Here is a 21,122-nt window from a genome sequence, read left to right on the forward strand (position 1 = left end):
TCCTTCCGCTTTTGATCAATAAATCGTGACTTATGTATTTCTTTCTAAATTCTTCTGGAAGAAATCCCAAGTAACTTTTCTTTTGGCACCACTGCAACCAAAGTCTTCCACCGGTGGTAAGCGAATCTCTCAAAAGTGATACAAGACACTTTAAGCATTCCTCGGTGTACATGAGAGCTCATCAAATACACGGTAGAATTTTCAAGCGAATTCCGCTTTCTCGGGATCATCATCGACCTTTGCTCTAAACTCTTGCCCCTTGTTTTGAATCTTGTCAACCGGAGGCTTGTTCATTCTTACCAAATCTATACCTTGAGCAGCTACAGAATCGCCCGAGGTATAGGAGGGGCGGAGGAGGTTGAGCATTTGGATTTGCTCGAATAAATTCAATATACCAATTGTTCATCATTTGGAGAAAGGCATCCCGAGCCTCATCTCCTTGTCTCAATGTCTCGGTCTACTTTCCACAGTAGCGGTCCCTTGTGCGGGAGCCAACAGCATTACTAAACATCATCACCATGAGTTCCTTCAGGATCCATTACTATATTAAAACAAGACACAATTTAGAATAATCAGGAGTCACCACACTATCACAATATTTTTATGGCATGTATAGCTAGACCTTTACACACACTTTATTAGTTCGAGAACCGACTAAACCATAGCTCTGATACCACTAAATGTAACACCCCTTACCCGTTATCGTCGCCGAACAGATATAAGGTATTACGAACATAACACATACCATTAAACATAATCGAGATGTAAATATGTCATCCAATTTGATAGTGCATCGTATAACATATGTCTTGAACAATATTAGCCCACTTTAATGGCTTGTACAAAGTATCCGGTCGAAATTGAAACTAATATTTTAACCTAGACAAATATGACAAGTAACAAAATAATTAAGCCTACTATACATGCCATAATTCAAAAGCGTTTAGTTCAATACCCCTAAAGTATGATAGTGCGGATAGATCTTCACGATCCTTAACTCCTGAGCAAGCCGAAGAACACTATAAGACAAAAGAGAGAAACAAAGTAAGCTTATAGCTTAGTAAGTAAGTATGTAAATACTAATTAAAGAATCTAACATGTTTACACAACAATTCAAGTTTATCTACTTTAACTTCACTATTCATTCCACTTTGATTTAGCTGTCTCTACTGCATCATATTCACTAAATAAATCATAACTCGGGTTACAAAACTCGAAATTCAAATCCGTAAAATTTCCCTGAATCTAGACTCATAAATATTTTTGCTAATTTTTTTCTATAATTTTTGGTTCAGCCGATTAGTACAGTTTATTAGTTAAAGTTTCCCCTGTTACACAGCTCGACTGATCTGACCTCTGTTCACTACGAATTGAATATCTCTCAGTACACAATTCAAACAACCCTGAGGTCTGTTTCATTTAAAACTAGTCTCAATAAGGAATTTAGGCATGTAAACTATATTTCTTAATTTTCCTTGTACAATTTTTAATGATTTTTCAAAGTTGGAACAGGGGATCACGTATTCATCCTGAGCAAGTCACATACAATTGTAAATATCTCAAAATATAGAATTCCTTTGCTTGCTCTGTTTCTTTTATATGAAAGTAGACTCATTAAACTTTAATTTCACATCTCATTCAACCTCTAATTATATTCCTCCTATTTTTGGTGATTTTTCAAAATCACGTCACTGCTACCATTTAAAAACAGTTTTAATGCTAATTTCACTCTTTCACACATTCTTTATGCTAACCTCATTTTATCTTATATATGTATATACCACAAATCATTTTCACCACATTTCATTCACCATAAGTGTAGGTCCAAACCACAATATCACCACAAAACCATCCCGTTGAACAATTCGGATCAATCCTCGATATTTAATGGTTTCAAAGACACAGCTCCACCATCATACTTCGTTTAGTTCGGCTCTCTTGTACACATGGTGAACACTTAGTACCACTCATGCGACCCAACCGATTTGTCTCGTAGCTCTCTTGTCTACATGGTGTCCTTCACTTGGAATCACGCATGCGACCTAGCTACATTTATCTTTCACGTAGCTCTCTTGTCTACATGGTGTCCTTCACTTGGAATCACGCATGCGACCTAGCTACATTTATCTTTCACGTAGCTCTCTTGTCTACATGGGATACATCTCGTATCACACATGTGACCTAGCTACTACAGGTGTCTCGTAGCTTTCTTGTACACATGATGTGCACTCAGCATCATACATGTGACCTAGCTACGCTCCTCTATTTCATTCGATCTCTCAGAATGTTCAACCAGGATCTCTCTCTATATTTATTTCCATTCTTCCAATAGTCGATTTATATTTTAACATCAGCTAGTATATTTATATAATAGGCTGAAATATAAGAATGTACATGAAATTATTGTAATATTTACATACAAACTTACCTTGGTGCAAAATGTGGAAATTTTGCAATTTAGTCCAAAACTTTTCCTTCCCCTGTTCGAGATCAATTCGCGTCTTTCTTGATCTATAATAACACATTTAGCTCATTTAATACTCATACTATTTATTTCAATCCAAAAATCACATCATGGAAAAATTACATTTTGCCCCTAACTTTTCAAATTACAATTTTGCCCCTAGGCTCGGAATTTAATTTCAGCCCTTATTCTTATATTTTATGATATGCTGAACATTTTCTCTTCTACAACAACATCAAATTCTCACTCTATCATATAGTTATGAACAATAGGTATTTTTACCGATTATCTTGCTTTTACTCGTTTTCACTTAAAACCGAGTAGCACAAGTTATTTAACATAATTTAAAACCTCATATTCTATCATAAAACATCAAAATACACAAATTTCACCTATGGGTATTTTTCCAAATGTGAACCCTAGGTTAAATTATTACTAGCATAAGCTTAATCGAGCTTAGGATTCCAAAAGCGTAAAGAACATTAAAAGCGGGCTTGGAATCACTTACTATGGAGCTTGAAAGTTGAAGAAACCCTAGCTATGGAGAGAGGAGAATTGGCAGCAACTAAGGAGGATGATGACCAATTTTGTGTTATTTTTCCCATTTTATTTCATTTAATATCCAAATGACCAAAATGCCCTCCTTACTAAACTTTCAAAAATTCCTTCCATGTCCTAATTTTGTCCATGAACTTAAAATTGGTCAAATTGCTATTTAAGACCTCCTAATTAATATTCCAAAACAATTTCATACTAAAACTTACGGGATGCAAATTTTGCAACTTATTCGATTTAGTCCCTACTTTCAATTTAAGCACTTTAGGCATAGAATTTCATCACGAAATTTTCACACAATCATGCAATCATATCATAAACCCCAAAATAATTATAAAACAATTATTTCTATCTCGGATTTGTGGTCACGAAACCACTATTCCGATTAGGCCCTAATTCGGGTTGTCACAGACGGGATTGAAGAGCTGAGGAGCCAAGCAAGACAGTTCCAAGAGATTAAGGCTCGTAGAGATTTAGTTACACGTTTTGGAGATGTTAATCGGGCATTGTGGAACTTTCGGGACTTAGTTTAATTTTGGCTGTAATTGAACTTGGACATTGGCCATTTGTAATTTTGGATGGTTTTATAATATCATATATGCATGTTTGAGTTAGATTATTGAATAATTTACAGTGTATTGTTGTTTAATAACACGGTGATTGATAACATGGTGTGTAAGGCATTATGTTTACACTAACCATTGTTTAAATGAAGCATTCATGTAGTGGTTTACTAGCACCTAAGGTACGTCACTTGTTTGAATTAATCAGTGGGTGATATGCATGAAATTGAATGTTCAATTCTATTTAATTGAGGTTTAATTGGTGTTAATAAATTCAATTGAAGGTGTGTGAATATGTATGATATTTGATTGTAGCTAAATCGAGTTTAATTGACCTTTAAAATACTCAAAATCGGGTTTGAAATCAAATTTTTCACACAAAAAAAACTGCAGTGGACTGTTGGGGGTTTGAATTGGTCTTTTTAAATTAGTTCTCTAGTCCATTTAATTTACAAACTAGTCCTGTAACTTGATAAGTCTAATTGGAGCCTTAAATGATAAGGAAACTTGATAAACTTTTAGGATTAGACTTGTAATTGATAAAATTTGTTGCAAACATACTCAATATAATATTCAGGTATAGTACTGATGGTTTGAAATTGTTACGATTTAGTCCTTAATGGTAAAACTTGAATTAGACATAGAAAATAAACTCGGATTAAGTTGAAATTTTTAAGGCTTACATAAATTTACTAAAAGAGGGTTGGCAAATGTATAGATTTAAATTTGGGTTAGTTTAACCATAGGTGGTAAAATGACAAAAATGCCCTTAAGTTAAATCACTTATGAAAAGTTTAAAATTGGTTCACAAATTACTTCAGCATTAATAAATAACTAATAAATGGATATGATTGAGGTGTTATAAGCTTGGGGTGTGTCTTGGGAGGTCGTTAGTCAGAGAGTCACTTAGGTGGCTAATGTAACGCTTCAAATTTGGGTCAGTTTGTCTCAATCGAGTTTGGGGTGTCATAGGAAAGTTAAAAAAGGAATTATGTTCTTTCCAAAGGAATTATATTCTTTCCAAAAAAAAAAATATTATTCCCTTATTAATAGAGAAGGCAAATGGAAAGTTAGAAAAAGGTATTATATTGTAACACCCTTAACCTGTATCTGTCGTCGGATTAGGATTACAGAGCATTACCGTACGAATGAATCATTTAAACATACATCTTATACATAATCATAAACATGTCATATAAAAATCATTCACATACGTATCATCCCTAAACCGAGCCCTCGAGGTCCTAGAAATACCTTACAAATGATTTAGGACTAAATTGGAAACATTTGGAAAGTTTAAGAAAAAGTTACAAAAATTTGACAACAGGGGTCACACGCCCATACAGCTAGGCCGTATGCCTCACACGGCTGAGACACACAACCGTGCCTTAGGCGTGTAATAATCGAATTAGGGACACACGTCCGTGTCAGACATGTCCTCACCAGTGTAACTCTCTGAGTAGGGTCACATAGTCGTGTCACACACCCGTGTGTCAGGCCGTGTAACTCTCGAAATAGTCTCACCGCCCGTGTGTCAAGCCATGTGCTAAGCCATGTAACTAACTGGCTTGCATACAAAGGAACCTACAGGAGACACACGACCGTGTCGCCAGGCCGTGTGTCACATATGGCTGAATCACATGCCCGTGTCTCAGGGCTTTTGGACATAAATTTTCCCAAAATCAAGCCATTTCCATCACCAAATCATGCATACACCAATATGCCTTTTGTGCACATAAAAAAGGCATGAAAACCTTACCAAAACATACATATAATGACCAATTCAAGAGTCCTAAATCAATTAACCAATATGCCATTCAAGGCACCTTAATTTCAATCATCCAAAACTTACCTAAACATGCATATTATACCACTTCTCATTCATTAACTACTAGTGTAAATGCTTTTCAAAACATGCCATAATCTTACCATATTGAAACTATCTCAAAATATACTATAAAAACCTTTCCAAAACATGCAATATGAAATAACACCATGGCACATGTCATCAAGGCATCAAAGTACCAAAAAAAGATAACATTTACAACTTTTACAAGCCAAAACACCAACCAAACGTTCATCATAATAACATTACAATCCAACCTACACATGCCATTATAACCTTGGTCAAAACATTCAAAAACTACCGATATTATGTTGGATAGTGTGATAGATCTGCCACGAGCTTCCAAACCAATCAAGCTTCTGATAATCTATAAAAAATAAAAAACTACATAAGCACCTAATGCTTAGTAAGTTCGTAGAACATGAAATATAACTTACCATTTAATTTATATAACAATAAGTATAAGCATAATGTAATCCAACCACAAGCTTGACACAAGCCTAAGCATCATCATCAACATACAATTTGGTGCATTTATGCATAATTCACTTGAATTAAACATATTCATTTCCATATGAACATACATCATTTGATTCATTCATCATTTTCATGAGCATATGCATAATTCCATTTCGAAACTTACAATTTCAAACCCTTTTCTTGCCTATTGAACCATCTAGAATATCATTGGATACTCGAGAAAGCTCACACAAAGTGTGCTTAAACATATAACTATAGCATTTCCTTTACATCGTTGCTCACACAAGCTATGAAATGGGCCTGCTCACACGAGCTGTAGGTTGAAATATAAGCTACACATGCTGCTCACACGAGCTGTGGAGTATTCGCAACAAATATAAGCCTCAGCCATCGGTAGGACATTCAAGACTAGCACCTGAAACATGATATCTTTAGTGACATGTCATTTGTATCCTACGAATTCCTAAGGTTCAACCTATAACGCCCCAATTTTTGGGAATTCTGTGAGTGTTGGTAAATTTTAAATTTTGGTGTTCTGTCTACTTGGCGTAGATTTAATCAGGTTAGTGGGTCTCTAGAAGGCCCAAGTTTAAGTTAAAATCTGATAATTTTAGTTAATTTTAATTCTATAGAAGAAGGGGTTCTGGTTAGCTGGGCTTTAAGGTATTAAATGGGTAAAATAAAACACAAGAAAGCCCGTGGTAAGTTGGCTTGTGGCGTCACTTGGGGGCTTGAGAGGTGGCGTGTGGATGACCAAGGAGAGCAAAGGTTCGAGTCGCAAGGTAAGCAAATTGGTGATATCAATTTTTATGTACAGAAAAGGTAAGCAGTGGAACTAAAGTGAAAGGCTGTCAGGAGAAGATTTAGGAGCTGATAAGGGAGAGGATTTAGGAGCTAATAAGGGAGAGGATTTAGGAGCTGATAAAGGAGAAGATTTAGGAGCTGATCAAGGAGCAGGAGTTGGCCGGCCAAGGGCCTCTAGCGTGGGAAAATTCGGCTAGGTTAAGTGCCAGTATAAATTCGGCATGAAGGGAAAGTTGTGCGTTTGCTGACCATTCCCCTCTTCTTTATTTTCTCCTTTTCTCTTCAACTTTTCCTTTTTCTTCTTTTCCTCCATATCCGAATCTCTCTAACCACCTGTGCATCTCCATCTTTTTCTTCAGACGTTTCTAAAACCTTCATAGCCATTGCCATAAAAAGCCGAAATCCCGAAAACTATACTTTTTTTTGTGTTGATTTCTCCTAGCCAATTTTATTATCTTTTCCATCATTCTTGACCGGCTCTCTAGTTCTCTAAACCTCAAGGTTCTTTCGACAAGACCATAGCAAAACCCTCCTATTTCATCTTTCTTTACACAGCTTCAACAAAAGCCGAAAACCCCACTCTTTTAGGGACTTGGCCGAATAGTGAGATCACTAAAGGCTCAGCTTTTGTTATCATTTGAGGGCTTAGATCGGCATCAGAATTGAGTAGAAATTAATTGGGATTATTGACCGAAGGAACCGGTGGTAAGTCTTTTCAATCGAGTCTTTATTTCGTATTTTAGAAAAGCAGAAACCCCTAAAGGTTAGGGAGGCTGTCGACTTGGACTTGTAGCCTTAAGGGGTTGTAATAACTATTTTGTCTTAATAATAATGTGATCTAGAGCCTACTGATCAAGGGCTTGGACAAGTGGAGCAACGGGATTTAAGTCTAGTCATAAACTTTGGCAAAGGTAGGATTGCTAGTGCCTAAGGTGTTATGGCCGAATAAGGTAAGGAGTTATTATGTAGTTCGTTTCGGTAGTTAGATTAACGTGGTAGTAATATAATTGTAGGTAGTTCGTGTGTGGTTCTCGTCAAACGAATCGTCATAAAACAGGTGTGTAACTGACACCCTTTCTTAGTCTAGATCGAAAAAAGCCGAATAGTTGAAATGCCAAAAAACTGGTATTTTGTAGATTTATGAGTGTGCGAATGCTCGTGAGGTAAATCGATTAATGTTTTGGACTGCAACGTGCATGATTTCTGTACCCTCGATATTTTTGGGCTTATTGGGCCAATGGGCCTAATTCGGTAAGAACCCTCGGTAAGTGATTCTGTTAGTACGTGAAAGGTAGGAATATGCATGAAAAACCCTAAAATAGATAAATTACTGAAATACCTTTAAAAAGTGGAAAATTTACAGTTTTACCCCTAGGAGATAAAGTACCGAAATACCCCTAGGAGTAAATTGACCTAAATGCTTGTTGGACTGTTGTTATTATCTGATGCATGGGACTGGGATATTGATGGAGGAAGTATTGAAAGTGGCTTGTCCACATACTGGAGGCTTTGCCTCAATTATTGATAACTATGCAAAAGGCAAGCTGTGGAGTGTAGAAATTTGGGTGGGTTGAGCTATTCCCACATGGAGTGTAGAAATGGTATGGGTGGAGTGTAGCGGTTGGTGGGTTGAGTAGACTCCCAAATGGGCTTGCATATGTTTATTGATGTTGCATGTATTTTGAAATGGGCCTATGGGCGATACTGTTATCTGAATAAGGGGTTAAGGCCCAGTTTAATGTAATTTGAAAAGGGCTCTGGCCCAGTATCACTGTTATCTGAATACGCTTAGGCCCAATGGGCTTGAGCTGACTTGGTCTTTGAATGGGTTTTCCTTACACACTGAGTTTCCAAACTCACCCCTTCTTTAACCTTGCAGGTGGGCCTTGATGTGAGTGTCTTGGAGCCGGAGGGGATTCAAAGTGGCCATGGTGAACGCTTTTGGGTTTGAAAAAGAGACTGGTTTTCTTAAGCTATTTTTAATTACTATTTAATTTTTGGGTTGTAATAAGGCCATTTTAACTTTATTTTCTTCTTTGATTTTTTGGGATGATATTATTTTTAATAACTTTATTCTGGTGGATAATAATTCAAATGGGCTAGACTTAAGGCGCAATTTCAAAACGATACTTGTAACACCCCGAACCCGAGACCATCGCCGGTGTCGGACACGAGGGGTTAACAAACCAAGTTCACTTGTTTTGCCCACCAATTTGACATTTCGGTCAGTGGAAAACTCCGTCACCGTCGCCTTAAAAATCATATCTCGAGTTTCAAAACTCAGAAACTGGTTTCGTAAATTTTCCCTGAATTTAGACTCATGTATCCATCCATGGATCTATTTCTAGAATTTTTGGTCGGGCCAATTGGTACAGTTTATTAGTTAAAGTCACCCATGTTACAGGGATCGACTGCTCTGACCTTCGCACGTTACAACTTGAATATCTCACTGTACAGAACTTTAATACTGGTTCCGTTTGTTTCTAATGAAACTAGACTCAAAATGGAATCTGTAAATATAAGGCATGACTCCTAATTCTTTCTGGATAATTTATAGCAAATTTTTAAAGTTGCGACAGGGGACCCAGAAACCGTTCTGGCCCTGTCTCACAATAGCTTTAATATCTCTTAACATGTAACTCCTATGACCATTTCGTTTCTTCCATATGAAAATAGACTCATCAAGGTTCATTTACATAGCTTATTCACTATTTAATACCATTCCTAAAAATTTTGGTGATTTTTCACATTCAAGTCACTGCAGCTGGCAGCATCTGTTTTTAAGGTAGGTCTTACCTATTTGGTAGTCTCCATGAACCAACTAGTCTTGCCATACATAGGTTCATATATGATCATTTTAACCATGCCAATGGCTGATCATGTGACCAACATTCCCATTTCCAATCCATGGTCACATCATGACACCAAATATATACATATACAAACCACAAATAGTCTAAGTCGATACTTCACTTTTACGAGCCATTTTCGCATGGCCGTACACAAATACATCACAACATATTTAACCAACAAGGGTAGTCCTATACATGCCATTTCAAAGTTCAACCAAAATTTATACCAAAATAGAGACGTTGATAGTGTGGATGACTTGACTTTATTGATCCCGAATCCGATTGCTATCGGCGAAATCTATAAAACAGAGAGCCAAAGTAACAGGGTAAGCATTTTTATGCTTAGTAAGTCTCAAGGAATATAATCAACTCTAATTACAGCAATACATCCACATAGCCAAATCGTCATTTCATTAATACACATTCTTACTTCACACTTCATCATTATATACTTTCACAAAGTATCAATCAATTCAATAACTGAAATTCATTAGTCGATTGAGCGAATGTTGCTCAAACATGTCGACTTTCCAATGCACATATAAACGTACCTTATTCTTTGGGCTTCTCGAGTGTACTAATTGAATTTATTACAGCAACCAACACTCACCTCCAGCCCAAGATTCTTGAATATAACCGGATATAAGCATGTGCACAAATGCCTTGGTCTTAGCCGGATAGAATGACTCGCACGAATGCCTTGTGTCTTAGCAGGATATAGCCGCTAGCACAATTGCCTTGGTCTTAACCGGATATAATTTCAGCATAATTGTCTTGAGGCTTAGCCGGATATCATTCAATTTCTCATGCACACATACATCAATAATCATTGGACATACATATTTCATTTTCGTTACTAAGGCTCAAACACAATTATAATCATTAGCATAATCGCCTTGGGACTTAGCCGGGTAGAATTGAATACTCATACACACATAAATCAATAATCAATACATCCATATTTCATTCCACATAATTCAATTAAGGTCACTTCTTGAGGACTTACCTCGGATGTTGTCGAGCGGCTTTTACGGCTATTCGATCACTTTTTCCTTCCCTTGTCCAATTGTGGCCCTCTTAGCTCTTGAGCTAATTCAAACAAATTCAATCTATTAAAACCTCATTGTGCTAGCTTATGGCGAATATGACAAGGAGTTTAAATGGTCATATGGCCACTCTTTAGCTTGAATACACAATGGTCATGCACATTTTATACTACATCAAGCAATTCAATACAATTTATTCGAGCATCAAGGAAAAGCTAAGGCCTTCAATAGGCTACCCAAGGCCGAATATTCATGTACATGTTGAGGCCAATTATGCACTTAATACCTCACAAAAACAGCATGCATTTTACTAGTTAATGCTTTGCATATTGTTGCTCAAAACTTATAATATAGCATCGAGCACTCATATGTGTGCTAGGCCGAATGTGCTTGCAATTTCACATTCATTCTTCAACATCTTCTTCTTTAAACAAACATATTCATCACTTAGTTCATAACCAAACATCATGTGCAAACATATATATACATATATGAGCATGGCCGAATTTCAAGGTGTCCATAGCCATCCAAAACACAAATTTTAACTAACATGCAAGAAGCATGAACCATGCTTATGAATGCATCATGGCCGAATATGACAATCATGCTCCTTTTCAACTTCAATCATGATTAAACAAAAGAAAACTCAAAATCTTACTCAAGAGTAGACAATCCATCATTGCATGCATCATCATCAAGCTTTACACTTAGCATGCAATGGCTTTATCACCATAACAACTTTGGCCAAATACCATTTCCATCGCATAACAAGGATTTGAGCCATGGCTAACATGCACATCAAGTTAGCAACCAAAACATGCATGAAACTCCTAACACAACCTCATACATACCTTAATCTTGATGCAAACTTAGCCAAATCTCCTACTAGATCTCTTCCAACCCAAGCATGAAGCAAAAGTCCTCCCCCTTTTTCCTTAGTATTTTCGGCCAAGAAGTTAAAATGGATGAACACAACAAAAAAATTTTTCTTCCTTCTTTCTCAACTCACGGCAAGGGGGCATCCAAGCTCATCTTTCTCTTTTTTTTTTTTCATTTTTTTATGCTTATTTTTATTATAATACTTCCTACATGACTCACTAGCCAAACATGTTGGAAACATGTTTTCCTTGCCCATCATGCCCACCTTGGCGGCCATTATAGTCAAATTCGGGAATTTGACATGCAAGGACAACATTTTCCTAGTGTGCATCAATAGGCCACTTCAACATTTGCCTATCTCATTTCTAAGTTTTCTCACACAAGTCCTTTCTAGTGAAATTCACCTTTATAACACTAAATCAATCATCATAAAATGTCATACATGAGCACGCACATATTATAGGTATCAAAATAAATTTTAATTATTTTTATGCTTGGTTTTGTGGTCCCGAAACCACATTCCGACTAGGGTCAATTTTGGTGTCACAACTCTCCCCACTTAAGAAATTTTCGTCCCCAAAATCTTACTCGTAAATGGGTTTGGATATCGCTCTTTCATAGAGTTCTCGGTCTCCCAAGTAGCTTCTTCTATCCGTGCTTGAGCCATAACACTTTCACTAGCGGAACCGCTTGTTTCACAACTCTTTCACTTCTCGTGATAGGATACGAATCGGTTCTTCCTCATAACTCATATTAGCTTGAATTTCAATTTCGATGGACTAATCACGTGCGATGGATCGGATCTATAGCGTCAAGCATCGAAACATGAAAGACATCGTGAACCTTTTTGAGTTCGGGGCAAAATCAAACGATATGCCTTTGGACCGACTCGCTCGGATATCTCATATGGCCCAATGAACCTCGGGCTCACTTGCCCTTACGGTAGAATCGAGTATCTTTTTCCAAGCGATACCTTGAGAAACACTTTATCACCCACGATACTCGATATCCTTACGCTTCAGATCGCGTCGCCTTCGACGATCGGAGGCTATCTTGAGACTTTCACGGATTACTTTCACTTTACATTCAAAGCATCCCTAATCAAATCCACCTTGAAAATCTTGCTTTCACCAAGCTCGGTCCAAAACAATGGTGTACGGCATTTACGACCATACAAAGCCTCGTAGGGTGCCATCTTAATACTTGATTGAAAGTCGTTGTTGTAAGCGAATTCAATCAACGGCAAATACCGTTCCGTGAACCACTAAACTCGAGGACGCAACATCTTAACATATCCTCAAGTATCTGAATTATCCGCCGGATTGACCATCGGTTTGGGGTGAAAGGCGGTCTTTGAAATGCAACTTGGTACCCAAAGCTTCTTGCAACTTTTTCCAAAATCGCGAGGTAAATCTCGGATCTCTATCCGACACGATGGAAATAGGCACCCGTGTAATTTCACAATCGAGAAACGTACAATTCGGCTAAATTGTCCATTGAAAAATCCGTGCGTCGACGGGGACAAAGTGGGCCGACTTAGTCAATCGATCTACCACGACCCAAACCGCATCCTTCTTACTTGCGACAATGGCGGTCCGGATACAAAGTCCATTGTGACTCGATCCCATTTCCACTCGGGTATCGTGATTGGTGAAGTAATCCACGAAGGCACGATGTTCGCTTTCACTTGTTGACATATTAAACATCTCGAAACAAAGTCGGAGATGTCTCGCTTCATACCATGCCACCAAAACCGGCGTTTCAAATCATTGTACATCTTCGTACTCTCGGGTGGATTGCCATTCGGCTACAATGGGCTTCATTGAATTATCGAAATGAGTTCAATTCTTTGGAACACATGACGACTTTTGAACCTCAAACAATCGTCATCATCGATTTGAAATTCGAGTCCTTGTTCGACACACACTCGGCCCGTTTTGCGGCTAACTCGTCGTCGACTTTACGAGCTTCTCGAATTTGATGTATCAACAGTGGTTTGGCTTTCAATTCAGCTACTAATACACTATCGGATCAAGCAGACAAGTGCGTTCATCGCTCAGAAGCGAATAATGATTTCTGACTCAAGGCATCCGCAACCATATTCGCCTTTCCGGGTGATAGTCAATGATCACTCATAATCCTTTAACAGCTCGAGCCAACGTCTTTGTCGCAGATTTAAGTCTCTTTGGGTCATCAAATATTTGAGACTTTTGTGATCCGAGTACACATGGCACCTTTCACCAAATAAGTAATGTCGCCATATCTTTAAAGGCGAACACAATGGCGACCAATTCGCGATCATGGGTCGGATAATTTTTCTCGTGTGGCTTTAATTGCCTCGACGATAGGCCACAACTCGACCTTCTTGCATCAATACGCAACCTCACCCAAGGAGAGGCGTCACTATAGATGACAAACTCTTTGCCGATTCGGGTTGCACTAAAATTGGGGCTTCAGTCAAATAAGTTTTCATTGATCGAAACTTTTTGGCATTTCTCAAATCCATTTGAACTTAACATCCTTTTGGAGTAAGCCGTCATCAAGCATGGCTATCGTTGAGAAGCCTTTTACAAATCGTCGGTAATAACGGCAAGCCCCAAAAACTCGAACCTCGGTAATATTTCTGAGGCTTCCAATTAAGTATGGCTGAAATTTTATTAAGATTCGACTCGAATACCCGATACAAATACCACATGACCCAAGAAGCTAACCTCTCTTAACCGAACTCACACTTTGAACTTAGCATATAATTGCTTATCCCGTAAGATTTGCAAAGCACTAACATGGTGTTCAGCATGTTCGGTCTCATTTCTTGAATAGACCAAGATGTCATCAATGAACACGACTACGAATCGATCCAAATATGGTGCGAAGATCCGATTCATTAAATCCATAAATACCATGAGGGCATTAGTGAGCCCAAACGGCATCACTAGGAACTCATAGTGACCATATCTCGTTCAAGCGGTCTTGGTACGTCCAATCTCGGATTCGCAATTGATAATAGCCCGATCTCAAATTTATTTTCGAGAACACCGAGGCTCCCTTCAGTTGATCGAACAAGTCATCAATACGTGGCAACGGATATTTGTTCTTTATCATCGCTTTATTAAGCTGACGATAGTCGATGCACAGCCGCATGGTTCCATCCTTCTTCTTCACGAACAACACTGGCGCACCCCAAGGCGAAAAACTCGGGCGAGCAAAACCTCTATCCACCAATTCTTGCAACTGAGCTTTCAACTCCTTTAATTCCGTTGGTGCCATACGATACGGAGCTATCGAAATTGGAGTGGTACCAGGTACCAATTCGATGCCAAATTCTATTTCCGAGCAGTGGTAAACTCGGCAATTCTTGGGAAAACATCCGGTATTCACAAACCACGGCACAGATTCGGGTTTCTTTTCGATTCCTTGTCATCGAAAGCACGACGCAAGGTACGCCGCACCCTTTTCTTACATATTTCGGGCCACCATCACGATATTACCACTGGCAACCCCTTTAAGTCCGTAGACTCAACCCGAATTATTTCATTATTCGCGCACCTCAAATCGATAGTCTTGCTCTTGCAATTTACAACCGCATCGTGCATGGTCAACCAATCCAAACCAAGAATAACGTTGAACTCATCGAACGGCAAAAGCATCAAGTCCGCCGGAAAACAAGAACCTCGGAACACTAGGGGACTTTTCTTGCACACTTTGTTGACAAGCACGTAATGACCCAAGGGTTTGACACCGAATTACAAACTCGATGAGACTCAATAGGCGAGTCTTCTTTGGATGCTAAGGTTTCACATATATATGAATGAGTAGAACCAGGTCAATCAAAGCAATCACATTTGTATTGAAAAGAGTGAAAGTACCGTAATGACATCCGGAGGCGGCATCTTCACGCTTGGCGTATGGCATAAGTCCTTGCGAGAGCACGAGCCTCGGATCCGATGGTAGCATCTCTAGATCCTCTCGACCGCCATCGACATTGCCCATATTTCTAGGTGGCCTACCTCGGCGATGGTAGCACCGGGTTTCCACTCGACTTACATTCTGTTCATGCATCCTCGGGCAATCCTTCATAAAGTGGTCGGCCGACCCACACTTATAGCGAGAGCGATCACGAAATCAACAGACTCCCGAATGCCATTTGCCACAATGTGGACACTCCGCCTCTCTCGGCGATCATTTCCACCATGGCGATCAAGTGACTCGTGTGGTCACGGGGTCGATCGCGTCCTCGTCTAGAAAAGCCCAAACGCCTCTAGACCGGCTCACATCATCTCAAATCTCTTCGATGCTTGTTGAAGAGACTTTCCGAGGACCTCTTTCGAATTCTCCAGTTCCCACATCGCTTTTTGTTTCTCCTTTCTAAGCTCTTGACTTTACAAGCTCGCTCAACAAGTACTACGAACTCTCGTATCTCGAGAATGCCAACGAACATCCTTATATCATCATTCAGCCCATCCTCAAGCGTTTACATAATGGCTTTGACGAAATGCATTCTCGCTGCATCTGGCTAAGCCTCACAAATTTTCGTTCGTAGTCGATGAATCGACATAGAACCTTGCTTAAGGTCAAGGAATTCCTTCGCTTTTGGTCGATGAATCTCGGTGATATACTTTTTTGAACTTCGGTTTGAAAGAATTCCCAAGTCACTTGCTCTCTAGGTACCACAAGTCGAGTACTCCACCAATAGTAGGCGGACTCACGTAGCAAGGAGATGGTACACTTTAAGCACTCATCGGTGTACAAGATAGCTCATCGAGCACCGGATAGTGTTATCCAACCAAAATTCAGCTCGCTCGGCATCATCATCATCCGTAGCCTTAAATTCAGTGGCCCCATGTTTTGAATCTCGTCGATTGGGGCTTACTTGACCTTATTTGGTCATCCACCGGAGGTATTGTAGGTGCGGGGTTGCATTTGTCGGGAATGGAGGTTGTGGAAGTACCGTGTTAGTTCGAATGTATTGATTAAACCATTCGCTCATCACACTATAAAAGGCTTGCCTAGCCTCATCATTCGGATTTCTGGCCATAGGTTGAGAGTCCGCCGGCGTTGTCCCTTGCGCGGAGCAGCGCCACACTCTCCACATCATCAGCTATCGCTCGGTTGGGATCGGTATCCATTGCTATAAACAAACACAAAGTCAAATTGTCAGAAATCACCACACTATCGATTCATCATTTAATGGCATGTATAGCTAGACCCCAAACAAATCACGGTAGTCCTAGAATCGACTAAACCGTGGCTCGATACCAATAAAATTGTAACACCCGAACCGAGACCATCGCCGTATCGGACACGAGGGGTTAACAAACCAAGTTCACTTGTTTTGCCCACCAATTTGACATTTCCAGTCAGGCTGGAAAACTGCATCACCGTCGCCTTAAAAATCATATCTCGAGTTTCAAAACTTGGAAACTGGTTTCGTAAATTTTTCCTGAATTTAGACTCATGTATCCATCCATGGATTTATTTCTAGAATTTTTGGTCGGGCCAATTGGTACAGTTTATTAGTTAAAGTCACCCATGTTACAGGGATCGACTGCTCTGACCTTCGCGCGTTACAACTTGAATATCTCACTGTACAGAACTTTAATACTGGTTCCGTTTGTTTCTAATGAAACTAGACTCAAAATGGAATCTGTACATATAAGGAATGACTCCTAATTCTTTCTGGATAATTTATAGCAAATTTTTAAAGTTGCGAGAGGGGACCCAGAAACTGTTCTGGTCCTGTCTCACAATAGCTTTAATATCTCTTAACATGTAACTCCTATGACCATTTCGTTTCTTCCATATGAAAATAGACTCATCAAGGTTCATTTAAATAGCTTATTCACAATTTAATACCATTCCTACAAATTTTTGTGATTTTTCACATTCACGTCACTGCAGCTGGCAGCATCTGTTTTTACGGTAGGTCTTACCTATTTGGTAGTCTCCATGAACCAACTAGTCTTGCCATACATAGGTTCATATATGATCATTTTAACCATGCCAATGGCTGATCATGTGACCAACATTCCCATTTCCAATCCATGGTCACATCATGACACCAAATATATACATATACAAACCGCAAATAGTCTAAGTCGATACTTCACTTTTACGAGCCATTTTCGCATGGCCGTACACAAATACATCACAACATATTTAACCAACAAGGGTAGTCCTATACATGCCATTTCAAAGTTCAACCAAAATTTATACCAAAATAGAGACGTTGATAGTGTGGATGACTTGACTTTATTGATCCCGAATCCGATTGCTATCGAGCGAAATCTATAAAACAGAGAGCCAAAGTAACGGGTAAGCATTTTTATGCTTAGTAAGTCTCAAGGAATATAATCAACTCTAATTACAGCAATACATTCACATAGCCAAATGCGTCATTTCATTAATACACATTCTTACTTCACACTTCATCATTATATACTTTCACAAAGTATCAATCAATTCAATAACTGAAATTCATTAGTCGATTGAGCGAATGTTGCTCAAACATGTCGACTTTCCAATGCACATATAAACGTACCTTATTCTTTGGGCTTCTCGAGTGTACTAATTGAATTTATTACAGCAACCAACACTCACCTCCAGCCCAAGATTCTTGAATATAACGGATATAAGCATGTGCACAAATGCCTTGGTCTTAGCCGGATAGAATGACTCATACGAATGCCTTGTGTCTTAGCCCGGATATAGCCGCTAGCACAATTGCCTTGGTCTTAACCGGATATAATTTCCAGCATAATTGTCTTCGGCTTAGCCCGGATATCATTCAATTTCTCATGCACATACATCAATAATCATTGGACATACATATTTCATTTTCGTTACTAAGGCTCAAACACAATTATAATCATTAGCATAATCGCCTTGGGACTTAGCAGGGTAGAATTCAATACTCATACACACATAAATCAATAATCAATACATCCATATTTCATTCCACATAATTCAATTAAGGTCACTTCTTGAGGACTTACCTCGGATGTTGTCGAACGGCTTTTACGGCTATTCGATCACTTTTTCCTTCCCTTGTCCAATTGTGGCCCTCTTAGCTCTTGAGCTAATTCAAACAAATTCAATCTATTAAAACCTCATTGTGCTAGCTTATGGCGAATATGACAAGGAGTTTAAATGGTCATATGGCCACTCTTTAGCTTGAATACACAATGGTCATGCACATTTTATACTACATCAAGCAATTCAATACAATTTATTCGAGCATCAAGGAAAAGCTAAGGCCTTCAATAGGCTACCCAAGGCCGAATATTCATGTACATGTTGAGGCCAATTATGCACTTAATACCTCACAAAAACAGCATGCATCTTACTAGTTAATGCTTTGCATATTGTTGCTCAAAACTTATAATATAGCATCGAGCACTCATATGTGTGCTAGGTAGAATGTGCTTGCAATTTCACATTCATTCTTCAACATCTTCTTCTTTAAACAAACATATTCATCACTTAGTTCAAAACCAAACATCATGTGCAAACATATATTTACATATATGAGCATGGCCGAATTTCAAGGTGTCCATAGCCATCCAAAACACAAATTTTAACTAACATGCAAGAAGCATGAACCATGCTTATGAATGCATCATGGCGAATATGACAATCATGCTCCTTTTCAACTTCAATCATGATTAAACAAAAGAAAACTCAAAATCTTACTCAAGAGTAGACAATCCATCATTGCATGCATCATCATCAAGCTTTACACTTAGCATGCAATGGCTTTATCACCATAACAACTTTGGCCAAATACCATTTCCATGGCATAACAAGGATTTGAGCCATGGCTAACATGCACATCAAGTTAGCAACCAAAACATGCATGAAACTCCTAACACAACCTCATACATACCTTAATCTTGATGCAAACTTAGCCAAATCTCCTTCTAGATCTCTTCCAACCCAAGCATGAAGCAAAAGTCCTCCCCCTTTTTCCTTAGTATTTTCGGCCAAGAAGTGAAAATGGATGAACACAACAAAAATTTTTTTCTTCCTTCTTTCTCAACTCACGGCAAGGGGGCATCCAAGCTCATCTTTCTCTTTCTTTCTTTTTTTCATTTTTTTATGCTTATTTTTATTATAATACTTCCTACATGACTCACTAGCCAAACATGTTGGAAACATGTTTTCCCTTGCCCATCATGCCCACCTTGGCCGGCCATTATAGTCAAATTTGGGGAATTTGACATGCAAGGACAACATTTTCCTAGTGTGCATCAATAGGCCACTTCAACATTTGCCTATCTCATTTCTAAGTTTTCTCACACAAGTCCTTTCTAGTGAAATTCACCTTTATAACACTAAATCAATCATCATAAAATGTCATACATGAGCACGCACATATTATAGGTATCAAAATAAATTTTTAACTATTTTTATGCTTCGGTTTTGTGGTCCCGAAACCACATTCCGACTAGGGTCAATTTTGGGCTGTCACAATACTTGTTTTTAAAATAACATGACGTCACGAATATTCGGTTTATCAAAGATAACCACTCAAAGAAGTTTCAATCCGTTATAACCAAGTGTGGCAATGGATGTGGGCATGTCTAGGATTGGATCCAATCGAAGAGCTTGGTACTTAAGCAGCCTTCATGGCTCACCTCCTCTGTTATGGATACCTACCTGGTGCCCAGCTTCCATTCACTTGGTTAGCTTAACAAAAGTCGGCTTTTAAAACACTAAAAAGGGAACATGGGTTTTTTAACTTCAATGTGGCACGTCAGATTTGGTCATAACGTCTGGGCTGGGTTTGGGGTGTTATATTTAGTGGTATCAAAGCCCTGTTGCAACAACTCAGCTGTGGATCGAGTCCAAATAGGGTTTCCAAAACTTTATGCCAAAAAGGGTATTTTTGGAAAAACTTGACTTTTGAAAATAAATTTTCTGTTTAAAAGGGGATAATCCACCAAATTTTTTATTCAAATGTTTGAAAAATGGATTTCAAAAAGCCTAAATCTTTTGAGTTTATCTGAAACCTGATGAGGTGGCACACTGAATCCCCGGTACCAAGGTTGTAAGTACCTTTTTGTTTTACATACTGAACTGTACTGTAGTTAGTACTAAGCCTTAGTAATAGTACTATAGATAATGTAGCATAAAGGCTATAAAATCGAGACTGTAGGGTAAACTAAGCCCTAGGGGAACTAAGACAGTAGCTCAACTGCGACTGCGCGAGAACAAACTCTAAAACTTTATCTGTTCATAAGATATTCTGTAATAAACAGTGGAAACAGTAAACTAACTGCATAAAATTCATAATCAAATAATTGATATGAGTACGAGAGCTACTCGGGGAAGAGGCCGTGGTCGAGGCCGAGGTAGTACTCAAGCTGGATCTTCATCTTCTGAGCACATACCAGCTAGGGTAGCACGACCACCACCGGTGGATGAGAATGGGCCGTATGATCGGGCTGCGGGGGATGACGCTCTGTCCTAGGCCATGTTAAGAGTTTTGGAAAAGGTGGCCGGAGCTAATATCGGGCCCATGAATAGGGGATCCATTTCTGAGTGACTCTGGGCCAACGAAGCGGAAGTTTTTAGGGGTGTATCTGGAGTAGCCCAAAATGTGGCTGAGTACTGGCTGGAAGCCACGGAGCGGAT

The sequence above is a fragment of the Gossypium arboreum genome, chromosome 2 (assembly GCF_025698485.1).
Source record: "Gossypium arboreum isolate Shixiya-1 chromosome 2, ASM2569848v2, whole genome shotgun sequence".
Lineage (NCBI taxonomy): Eukaryota > Viridiplantae > Streptophyta > Magnoliopsida > Malvales > Malvaceae > Gossypium > Gossypium arboreum.